Source organism: Camelus ferus, chromosome 13, assembly GCF_009834535.1.
Source record: "Camelus ferus isolate YT-003-E chromosome 13, BCGSAC_Cfer_1.0, whole genome shotgun sequence".
In the NCBI taxonomy this organism is placed as follows: domain Eukaryota; kingdom Metazoa; phylum Chordata; class Mammalia; order Artiodactyla; family Camelidae; genus Camelus; species Camelus ferus.
This window is the reverse complement of record NC_045708.1, coordinates 35430744-35443058: the sequence shown is the minus strand read 5'-3', so window position 1 is coordinate 35443058 and position 12315 is coordinate 35430744. Positions and strand designations below refer to the sequence as shown.

Genomic DNA, 12315 nt, shown 5'->3' with positions numbered 1-12315 from the left:
AAAAAAGAAAAGAAAAAGAAAGGAAGAAGAAATATAAAGAAAGAAAGAAAGAAAGAAGGAAAGAAAGAAAGAAAGAAAGAAAGAAAGAAAGAAGAAAGAAGAAGAAGAAAGAAAGAAGAAAGAAGGAAGGAAGGAAGGAAGGAAGGAAGGAAGGAAGGAAGGAAGGAAGGAAGAAGAAAGAAAGGAAAGAAAGAAAGGAAAGAAAGAAAGAAAAGGTATATGGTTTGGAAAGGAAGAAAAAGCGAGTTGTCTACTAAAATGAATAAAATATGTTGTTACTATGGAAGTAAGTAATATCAAGTCTAACTGACTTCAGATATTGGCTTACCATTTACTATGTGTTTTCATTGACACTATCTTATTTGAGTCATTGAGTTAAATGAGGGATTTTTTTTTTCTATTTCCTAAGGGAGGGTAATAGCTAATTTAATCTCCATTTTGCAGATAAGTTGCAACGGTTAAGAGTAAGGGCTTTGGATTTGCAGCAACATGGGTGGACCTAAAGATTATCATACTAAGTGACGTAAGTCAGACAGAGAAAGACAAGTATTGTATGTTATCATTTATATGTGGAATCTAAAATGTGATACAAATGAACTTATTTACAGAACAGAAGCATACTCACAGACATAGAAGACATATTTTTGATTACCAAAGGGGAAATTTGGGGGGAGGGATAAACTAGGAGTTTGGGATTAGCACATACAAACTACTCTATATGAAATATATAAAATAGATAAACAATAAGGTCCTACTGTATAGCACAGGGAAATATATTCAAAATCTTAAAATAACTTACAATGAAAAAGAATATATATATATGTGTATGTATAATTGAATCACTTTGCTGTATACCAGAAACTAACACAACATTGTATATCAGCTCTACTTTAATTTAAAAAAAAAAGAGTAAGGGCTTTGGAATTAGACAGGTCTTAAACTGAGTTCCAGTCTGCCACGAGCTATTGTGTGCATGTTCCTAAATCTCTGAACATGTTTTCTCATCTATAAAAGAGGGGTAGTAAGACCTAGTTCAGAAAAATTGTTTCAGGTAGTAATGATATTTTGATCCAGGCATCTCACATATTAGCTTTATGGTCTTAGGCAAGGTGCTTACTATCTCTAAGCCTCAGTTTCCTCAAATATGAGCTGGGGATAATAATAGAGCCGACTTCTTGGGTTTTATTTTTACTTTTTTAGAATTAAACTAGAAAATATGTGGAAAGCACTTGTCAGAGATCCTGTTACATAATAAGCACTTAGTAATGGCAATGGCTGTTGTTATTATTCTTTTATCCTCTGCTCGTGTTTGATGATAAGTGAACAAGGGACTGAATGAAGGGTTACAAGCAGGAGAAGGAGAATCAGTTCGGGAGAGAAGGCTGGATAGGCACACAAGTAGCTAGATTTGTAGAGGACCATGAATGACGGACTAAGGCAGAGAAGAGATGGAAAGTTAAATCTTTAGAGAAAAGGAGTCAAGGAAGGTTTCTATTGGTGCTATATTCCTCGCTCTCCTGTCAGTAAACATATGAATAGTTTAGGACCCCAATGATAGATTTATTTCTTATAATTTCCCAGGAATTTCTGCCCTCTCCCCCCTCCTTTTTTTAGGCTGCTTATTCAAGGAAGGAAGATGGAGGGAGGAGAGGTCAGGCATCCCAGTGGTTCAGGGTCATTGGGAGGCAATGCCAGCCCCTGCTGCTGTTCAGGGAGTAGAATGCAACCCTGATTTAGCATGATTGCTGCTGAAGGTCCTTGGAGCCTGGCCAGCCTGCATCTTTCCTGGGGTTCTTATTTTGCAATCTGTTTGCAAATAGGAGGAATGCTGCCAATTCGACTGGGGCATAGAATCCAGCAGAGATGATGATGGTAATAATTCTGCAGTGACTGGGCACTGATGCCATCAGGGAGCACAAGGGGAGCAGGGGTCTGTTGCTTTGAATAACAATTCCTGGCCCTATGGCCTTAGAGTGATGGGTGAGACTTTCAGCTCATTCTCCTCCTGGGCCAGCATCTGTTCCTTGGTTTAAAGGAAAAGGCTGCCTGTTCTCTTCCAGATATAAATACCCATTTGTTTGGTCTGAGCAAACTTGTGCCTGGCCCAGGTCAACCTCTTCTGACAGGCAAGGAAAAGGTAGAGACGGATAGGCCCCTGAAAGGAATTTATGGAAGTTTGAATTTTGCCAGGTCTGTGTATTACTGCTTGGAAAGGGCTGGCTTGGGGTACCAGGTTAGGCTGGCAAATTCAAAGGCAGACGGTCCTGCCTACACAGCAGCCTCCTGGCCGGAAGTCAGGGGTGGATCCAGATGGGAATCATATGCCTGTGCCATGTGTGTTTGCATTGGAGGGGAAAGAATCTCATGGCTGACAACTTTCTTAGAGCTCTGTGCAGAACTCACAGCATGAGGAGTGAGGAAGCTGCTGGGGTGATTTCTGTACCTTGATTTTTAGAAACCATAGCAGTACAGGACTTGGGTACTTGAACCGAACCTGGCCCTGTCATCTAACTGGATGCCAGACCATAAAGCCTAGATAGCTCCCCAAATCCACTTTTTCTTGTCCCTGGACATCCCATAGGAAACTGTTCAATCCCACTGTCACATGCTTTTTCAGTTCCCATCCTTCCACTCATTCCAGAATTCAGACTCAGTTAATGTTTAAGCACCTACTTAATGCTGGAAACAAAGTGCTGCATGAGCTAGGGCTTGTTATCTCCAGTTTACAGATTAAAGAACCGTGGCTGCTCACACAGCTAGTAGGTGACAGAATCAGAGTTCTCTATTCCACAGCCACTGTCATCCTGTGCTTATCTTTTCAGCTCCATCCCTTGCAACTTCCCAGCATACTCTGCAGCCTAGCCATACTGAGCTGCTCTTAATTTCTTGATCCCTCTTTTTTAACCTTTGTCCTTTGCCCAGACTTTTCTCTTTGTCTGAAGTGTTCTCCTCCTTCCTGGGCTGCCACCACCACCAGCTTCCTTCCCTTTTTTGATAAATCCTACTGATCCTTAAAATCTCAGCATAGCTGTCACTGACTTTGGGGAGCTTGTAGCTAGCACATATTATGAACTCAATGAATGTTTTAAAACTAAGTAAATGAAGCAAGCGTCTCTTGTCCAGATGTGAGGCAGTGGAACAGAAACGAAGAATCAGACAAAAATAGGAAAAGCCAGAGGGTAGGAGTGAGGGTCTGGATACACTGAGTTAAAGAGATAAGCTGACATGGATTTTTATGGGATGCCTCTGGCCTTATACAAAGGCAGGGAAAGAACCATTAAAAATACTGCACAGCCTGGATACCTAGGGTAAGATATTGAGTCTTCTGACTCTTAAGACCAGATCTAACGTGGAGTTGAATGTACCACTTGGTTGAAAGGTCCTATCATCTTCTGCAAAACTAACAACTTATTTTTCTTGAGTCTTTGCTGCATTTGTGACATTGACTGAGGTTGCTGCTGACAGTGTTGATGCACGAGAGCCTCCGCCTTAACTAAGTTCATCTCCTAAGGACTTACTGCTTTATTTTTTGGCAGCTAGGTGCCTATTTTCCACTTTGATAAGCCCAGAGAACTCAATTCAATCTCTCTGAGGGTTTTATCCTCCTATCTGCCCACTGCAGGCAACTCACAGGGCCATGACCTTTTCATGGGAAAGTTGTTATATAAGAATATTTAAAAATTTCATAGAGTCGCAGACTGTCAGAACTATTAGAGGCCTTAGAAATCTTTCAGACATACTCCTATGATGAGAATGAGCCACAGAAAAGTAGTAGTTCAATAACAAGGTTCCCTGACTCTTTGTCTGGGTCTTTCTCCATGATCCCACACCATAGTGACTAGATTTGATGGGCAGGGAGAGGTGGAGGGGACCTGCTTAACACAGAATTCCTCAAAGTAAGACTGGCTTTAGAGTCAGACAGACTCATATTTGAATTCTGGCTCCATCTCTACAAGCTTTGTGATCTCAGAAATGTGACTTGATGTCTCTCTGTTTTGTCATTTGTGTAATAGCTATATTGATGTTTACAGAATTGTTAGGTACAATGCTGATGAGTACAGAATACTTAGCACTTAGGAGACATCAGTTACTGTGTATTGCAGTAGATGGACTTTTTTTCTTTTTTTTCAGATACTGTGACAAAATTGGGATAATTGAAACATTTTTGAGGGTCTTGGTTGACAAACCATTTATCTCAAGAATATACAATTATTTTGGCTCCTTTCAGCAACTTGGAGTTGTCACTCTTTAGACAAAGATATGTTGTCAGAAAAATTCATCACTGCGTGACATTTGGGCTTTGTTTACATTGCTTCATTGAATCACTACCAGGACTCCAAGTTGCTATGGAGGTTTGAACACTTTATAGAATTCCAGAAAACTATAGATGTCTTGCTATATGACAGCCTCCGAACTGAGAAGTAAACTGCTAAAATCTCCTTGGGATGTGTTATAACTACTGAGAAATGAGTCCTGGGGGGTGAGGTCTACCAGATAAAGAGACAAAGTGCCACACTTGGACATTTTCCATTGGGAAGTCATAGAAGCTAGTCACATACAATCTAACATTACTATTTTCTAGGATAATGGAAGTAGTACTGGGCTAAGAATTAGGAAACCTGGGCTCTAGTCTCATCTTTTTCACTGATTTGACTCTGATTCTTGGCAGATCACTTCACCTTATGGCCTAGATTGATTCTAGGTTGCTCCCCTGCTCTATACTATTTCACATCTCTATTCCTATGTTCATAGTTTTTTTTCTGTCTGAAATATTTCACATCATCCCAAGTCCCTACCCTTTACCTGGAAATCTTACCTGTCTTTAAAGTCTTAGGTTAGGAAGAGCCTTCTTTAGGAAGATATCTTTGATCAACCAGCCTAGAGTTGGTCCTTTCTCCTATGATCTTCACTCTGCCACTCTGGTCACACTACATTGTAGACAACTATTTACATCTACCTTTTCCCTAATCTACTGTAAGATCCTTGAGAATTGGAGTATATCTTAATTTTTGTTATATCCTCAATGCTAATACTCTACTATGTAGAAGATGGAACTCTAGCAGGAACTGAATGTAGGATAGGATTTGGGTCATTGGAAGGGAGCAATCCAGGGGAGACAAGTAGTGAGAACAAAGGCATGGAGACTGGAATGAATAAGATCATACATTCAATTACTTATGCATATATTAACTTAAGCACTCATTCATGTATTCATTTATTTAGCACAAACATACAATATAAACTTACTGCGTGCCAGGATACAAAGAATAAAAAGAAGTTTCATCCTGAAAAATATTCTATTTGACGGGAGGAGAGGTACAGACAAGTAAACAAACATTTAATAGTATAGCATTGCTGTGAAAGGACTTACAGGTTGCAGGGAGAGCATAGAGGAGGTACCTATGTAGGCTTGAGGTTTAAATAAAGCTTCTTGGAGGAAATGACACCTTAGCTGAGTTTCAGAACATGAGTAGGCGTGAACCATGCTGACGGAGGAAGAGAGACATTCTAGAGCTATGTTTGGGGCTGTTGGTGAGCCAGGTCTGGCAGAAATAGAGAGCTTAGTCTGGAGAAGCTGGGGAACATGAGTTTGGAGAGACTTAGTGACATGGAATTCAAAACCATATTTAGATATCAGAAAGTACGGTTAAACTGAAAACTGGGGAGCTGTCGTAGGCGTGCCACAGCTGGCAGCGAGAATCAGTTTGGAAAGGCTTAGCTGATGCTGAATTGGTCTGATCTTGTAGTAGTCCCTTACTTTTCTCTTAGGAAAAATGTAGAGGAAACATTTTCTTTAGGGAGAGTTGTTTTATTTCAGAAAGAGAATGACCTCAGTTTATCTCCCTCAGTTATGTTCCACAAGTATATGCTTAGAATACGACTCTAGCATGTAGTTTCTTTTGCCAGAGGGATCCATGTGTATTTTTAAGTTTTCAAATATTTGAGTTGTTGGTTCAGGAACCTTCAAAAACCAAACTGAAGGTAAATACTTCAAAAATCATCTGAGTAAATAAATAATAATGATAATAATTGGTAGTTTTTATATGTACTCTATAGGTATTCCCCTTTTAATATTGGGAGGTATGTATTGTTAATACCAATTTTATACACAAGGGAACAAAATATGGAGCTTTAAATTATTTTTCCAAAATCATACAACCAATAAATGATATAGCCAGGAATAGTATACAATTTTTCACACTCTCAAGTCTGTGCTCTCTCTACTACATCAAAAATTCTATGTCTCTAAATTTCAGGAACTCTGCTGTTGGCATTTCTTTGAAACTGTAGAGGGTAAAACATTCAGCTACATAACTTGACATTTAGATTTAGCTTTCCCCCAGAGCTGAAATATCATATATTTGTCTACCAACTTGGCTTTGTAATATTTCAGCTTTAGTTTTTGTTGGCCCTGATATAAATATATGCTATTATCCTAATTAAAGCACTGGTTTACCTCTTACTACAGAATTTTTCTAGAAAACTGCCAACCATTCAAAATAGTTTGTGGACTTTCAAATATTTTTCTCACTTAAGCTGTTAAAACTATTTTTAGTTGTATTCTATATTATCTAAAGCTTTTTAGTGCTTTTTTTTAGTGTTGATCTACTGTTGTTAAGGAGACATAGTAAAGGTTCTAATCAATTTGTAATAGTTGAGGGTAGAGGCAGAGGTCGTAAGAGCTAAAAGAGATATTATCTATCTATATCTAACTATATCAGAATCTCCTTAGGGAGTCATAAATATTACTGGGAAGTTTTTTGGAAACTTTCTACTGAAGATTAGCATACATACAGTCAAATTCTTAAATCTCAAGATTTAAGTGGATTTTTACAAATAAATACACCAGTGTAACCACTTACCCTGATCAAAGTATAGAATTTTTTTGGTGCCTCCTTCCAATCAGTACCCACAAAGGTAACAGATATTCTAATAACTCAGATTAGTTTACTTGTTCTAGAACTCTCTATAAATGGAATCATACTATATATACCATTTAGAATAATCTGTCTTTCATTCAACAATGTATTGTCTATATTATTGTGTTATACCACTAACCAATTTGATTTGGTTTGATACCATCAGTTTAGGACTTTTGCATCTATATTCATGAAAGAGATTAGCCTATTAGCTTCCCTTCTAATAATATCCTTACCAGGTTTTGGATTCAAGGTTACGTTAGCCTCATAAAATGATTTGGAGGGAGTTCTCTCTTTTTCTACTCTCTGAAAGGCTTTGCGAAAGAGTCTTCCTAAAATGATTGAATGGATTCTAATACTGAAGCTGTCTGGGACTAGAGTGTCTTTAAAGGAAGACTTTTAATATGAATTTAATTTCTAATAAATATAATATTTTGGTAGATGTAATTGCTTTTTTTGGTCAATTCTTTCCTCGCCCTACCCCAAAATAAATAATGAATCATGCCCTTTACAGTGTCTCCTTCTAAAGTATGCAGAATATGTTTCTCTGACCAATTGATGCTGGGCTTACACATGTGCCTGGGTTTAGCCAATGAACTTTTAGAATATGTGACTCAAGCAGAGGCTTTAAGTATGTTTGAGTGGTTTTGTTTGATCTCTTCTGTTACCTATCATGAAAAGAACTTCTCCTCAGTTAACTGATCATCCCAGCTGAGGAAATACATGACAGACCAAACCCAACCCAGATGTCTGGAAGCCAATCCTGGCTAGTCTCGGCCAACCTCAATAGAGCTCTGTTGAGTCAGTCTGTAGATTTGTAAGCAAGGTTGTGAAATGTGTGAGTTGTTTGTTATATGTCATAGTCTTAGCAGAAGACTGACAAATGCAAAAGGTTTTCAGATTTTCTAATTACTTGTTTCAGTAAATTGTGTTTCTGTGTAATTTGACCATTTCATCTAAATTTTGAAATTTGTTGACCAAAGTTTTAATAATGTCATCTTACCCATTTTTAAAAATTTTAGCTTTGTTGAGGTAATGTCATATTATCTTTTTGCATCTTTAGGATCTGTAGTGATTTTCCCTTTTAAAATTTATGATAGTGATAATTTATATATTTTCTCCTCTTTTACTAAACTGCCTTCTAAGGTTTTATTAATTTCATTAAACTTTTCAAAGGAAAATTTTGGCATTTTAAAATTGTTTTCTATTTCTTGTTAATTTTCTGTTTCATTGATTTTTGCTCTTATGTCTACTGTATTATCCCTTCTACTTACTTTGTGTTGTACTTTTTTACTTTGTGTTTCCTTTTTAGCTTCATGAGATAAGCATAGACTTTTGATTTTTAACCTTTATTTTGTTCGTATAAATGCACGTGAGGGCTGCAAACTTTCCTCTAAACACTACTTAACTGCATCCCAAATATTTTAAAATGTATTTTATTATTACTCATTCAGTAAAAATGGTTGATTTACTCATTTAATAAGTACAGAAAAGTGTGCAAATTATAAGTATAAAGTTCAGTGAACTTGTACAAGTGAACACACATATGTAACCACTACTCTTTCTCCAAATCAGCACCTGATCTTTCCATCCTGGCTTGAAACATTATAGATTAGTATTGCTAGCATTGAAACGTTACATAAAAAGGATCATATAACAGGTTTTCTTCTGTGTCTGACCTGTTTTTTTATGCTTAAATTATGTTTCTGAGAATCATGCATATTTTTGCATGAAATTAATTTATTTTCATTACTGTATGGTGTAGTGTGTATATGCCAGACTTATCTACTCTTTTTTTAATGGATACTTGTTTTTTTCTAGTTTTTAGCTATAGAGAATATGATGATCTACTTAGATGTTCTTATACATGTCCTCTGATGCACACAGATAGGCAAATATATTGAGTATGTAGTTAGAAGTGGAACTTCCGAGCTATAGGACATGTGTGTTCAATTTTATTAGACATTATCAAACAGTATTCTAGAGTGACTATTCTATCAGCAGTGCATGAGAGTACCTGAAATTAAAAATATTTTATTTTCACTGTGATCTCTTCTTTGATCCATGGGCTATTTAGAAGTACATTGGTTACTTTCCAAATGTTTGGGGATTTTCTGGTTGTCCTTTTATTGATTTTTAACTTAATTCCATTATGATCAGAAAATATACTCTGTATGATTTCAGATCTTTGGAATTTGTTGAAATTTGCTTATGATGTAGCATGTGCTCTACTTGGGTAAATGTTCCACACACACTAGAATTAGGTAGTGTATTTTGCAGTTGTTGAACGTTATGTTCTATATAGATTAATTAGATCAATTTTATTAATGAGTTCATTCAGATCTTCTATATACTTATTGAGACTTTTATCTGCTTATTCTATTACTTGCCAAGCAGTAAGTTAAATTTTCCAGCTATGATTATGGATTTAATTCCTCTTTTAATTCAGTAATTTTTGTGTTTTAGGCAATGGTTTTAGGTGTGTTTAATTTTAGGATTACTATATATACCTCTCAAATTATTTTTTATTGCTATTAAATTTATCTCTTCATCTCTAATTTTATTTCTTGCCTTAGAGTCTAACTGCTTGATATTAGTATAGCTATATCAACTTTCTTTTGTTTAGTATTTTCTATCCTATTCACTTTCAACCTTTCTGTTTACTTATATTTAAAATAGTTTCTTTCAAGCAGCATATAATTTTTGAAAATCCAATTTGATAGTCTTATTTTTTTTCATTTTTTATAATTGAAATATAGTCAGTTTACAATGTTGTGTCAATTTTTGGTATACAGCATAATGAGTCTTATTATTTTAACTGGAGCATTTAATCTGTCTATATATCATGTAATTATTGACACACTGCAGTTAAGTTTACTGTCTTACTGCTTGTCTCCTATTTATTCCTTTTTTTCTTTGTTCATTTGTTTCTCCTTTCTTGGACATAGCTTTTTAAAATTAATCAATGTATTATTGTTATTATTAATTACTATTACCATCATTGTTATTATTATTATTTTAATGCATTTACAATTTTACTACAACTTTTCTTAATAGCCTGCTAGGAATTATTTCTGTCAATAAAGATTGAATTATTGAAAAGCATATTAATTATTCTTATACTATTTTCTTAATCATCTTAAGTCTCTGTTCAGATATTACATTTATCCAAACTTTTCTTTTTTCATTGAGATATAATTGAAATATAACATTGCATTAGTTTTAGTTGTACAATATAATGATTTGACATATGTATCTATTGCAAAATGATTACCACAATCAGTTTAGTTAACATCCATCACCACACATATGTAGAAACTTTTTTTCCTTGTGATGAGAAATTTTAAGATCTACTCTCTTAGCAACTTTCAAATATATAATACTGTATTTTTAACTATAGTCACCATGCTGTACATTACATTCCCCTGGACTTATTTACCTTATAACTGGAAGTTTGTACCTTTTAACCAAATGTTTTTACTAATAATCTTATCCTGTCTATTAGCTTCTCATTTCATTCTTTCATTGTTTTTTAGTAGTTACCCTAGAAATTATAGCTTAAATGAATACTTTTACCAATTTTTGGATAATACAAAGTTTGTATAGTATTTTAACTCCATTTCTTGTCTCCTTTAGCCCTTTATGCTTTTGTTTTTTATATATTTTAAGTTAATATGTGTGTATACATAAATGTATATATGTGTTTGTATATGTATATGTTTATGTATATATGCATATATTTGGCATACATATATTATGTATATGTATGTATGTGTGTGTGCATTTTTAAACTCTTAACTTGTAGACTTATCCACATATCTATCCTTTTTGACACTCTTCATTTCTCCTTACATTGACGGATTTCCCTCTACAAAAATGTTTCTTTTGCATTAAGAACTCCCTTTTTTATTTCATAGCATCCAGATACTATGACAGTGAATGTTTTCTTCCTGAAAATGTGTTATCTTAATTTTTGGAGAATATCTTTGGTTATAGAAGTGTAGGTTAGCAGTTTAATTTTTCTTGCAACACTTGAAAGATGCCTTTCTATCATCTTCAGCTTATGCTTTTGTTGAGAGGTCAACTCTGAATCTTATTGTTGATCCTTTGTAGGTTTAAATAATTTTTCTCCAGCTTCTTATAAGAATTTTTCTTTGTCTTGGTTTCTAGCAGCTTTACTATGATGTGCCTAGATCTGGCTTTCTTTGTATTTTTCCTATTGGGGTGCATATAACTTTTGAATTTGTGGTTTGATGTCTTTTGTCAGTTTTGGAAAATTCTCAGTTAGTATTTCGTCAAATATTGCTTTTGTTCCATTTTTTTTCTTGTCTCCTTCTGGGACACCAGTGACATATATTTAGGGATCTTTTTACCATATCCCATATGAATCGTATTCTTTTTGTATTTTCTATCCTTTCTTCTTTCAATGCTTTCATGTGGGTATTTTCTACTAACAAATCTTCCATTTCACTATTTCTTTCTTCTTTTGGGTCTAATGTATTATTAAAACCCATCTATGAAAATTTTAATTTCAGCTATTAAATGGATTTCTGGATTACCAATTGCACTTTTATCTATTTTCCAGTTCTCTGGTAAATTTTTTATCTTCTCTCTCTTTTCTCAAAGACATTACAGTTGACCCTTAAACAATGTGGGGGATAGTCTGTGTATAATTTACAGTTGGCCCTCTGTATCTGCTATTCCTTCACATTGTGGGTTCAACCAACCACTGGCCATGTCATATTATGGTATTTACTATTGAAAAATATTTACATATTAGTGGACCTGTGCAGTTCAAACCCACATTGTTCAAGGGTCAACTCTAGTTATAATTTTTTTAAAGTCCCTGTTGATACCTAAGCTATTTGGATAATCTGTGGGTCAAGTTCCTACCTACCTTCCTTCCCTCCTTCCTTCCTTCCTTCCTTCCTTTCTTTCTTTCTTTCTTTCTTTCTTTCTTTCTTTCTTTCTTTCTTTCTTTCTTTCTTTCTTTCTTTCTTTCTTTCTTTCTTTCTCTTTCTTTCTTTCCTCTATTATCATTTATTTGTTTCTATTTCTTGACATGTCTGGTAAATTTGGTTCATGCAGGATATGGTATTTGAAAAATGTGTATGCTTTTATTAACATTATTTTCCTCTGAAGGCATTTAATTTTCTTCTGATAGACAGATTTTTGGGAAGATCATCTTTATCCAGTCAAGGCTGAATTTCAGGTATATAAATTCAGGTATATGTTTGGCCTGCCTTATTCCAAGGGTATAGCCCTTCTGGTATCTCAGACAGTATGGAGTATTTATCAAAGTTTTCCAACTTGGTGGACTCTGGAATAAAAACTTCTGTAGCACTATGAAACCCTGTTGAAATCGTTTCTTAGCATTTTACCTTCCTTGATGTTG

At 35.0% G+C, this 12315-nt stretch overlaps 1 protein-coding gene across 1 annotated transcript in view; it reads left to right on the top strand.

Annotated features, from left to right (window-relative positions):
* Positions 1-12315, top strand: part of AGBL4 (ATP/GTP binding protein like 4) — a 1086468-nt gene that overhangs the window by 436324 nt on the left and 637829 nt on the right. The window lies entirely within an intron of this gene.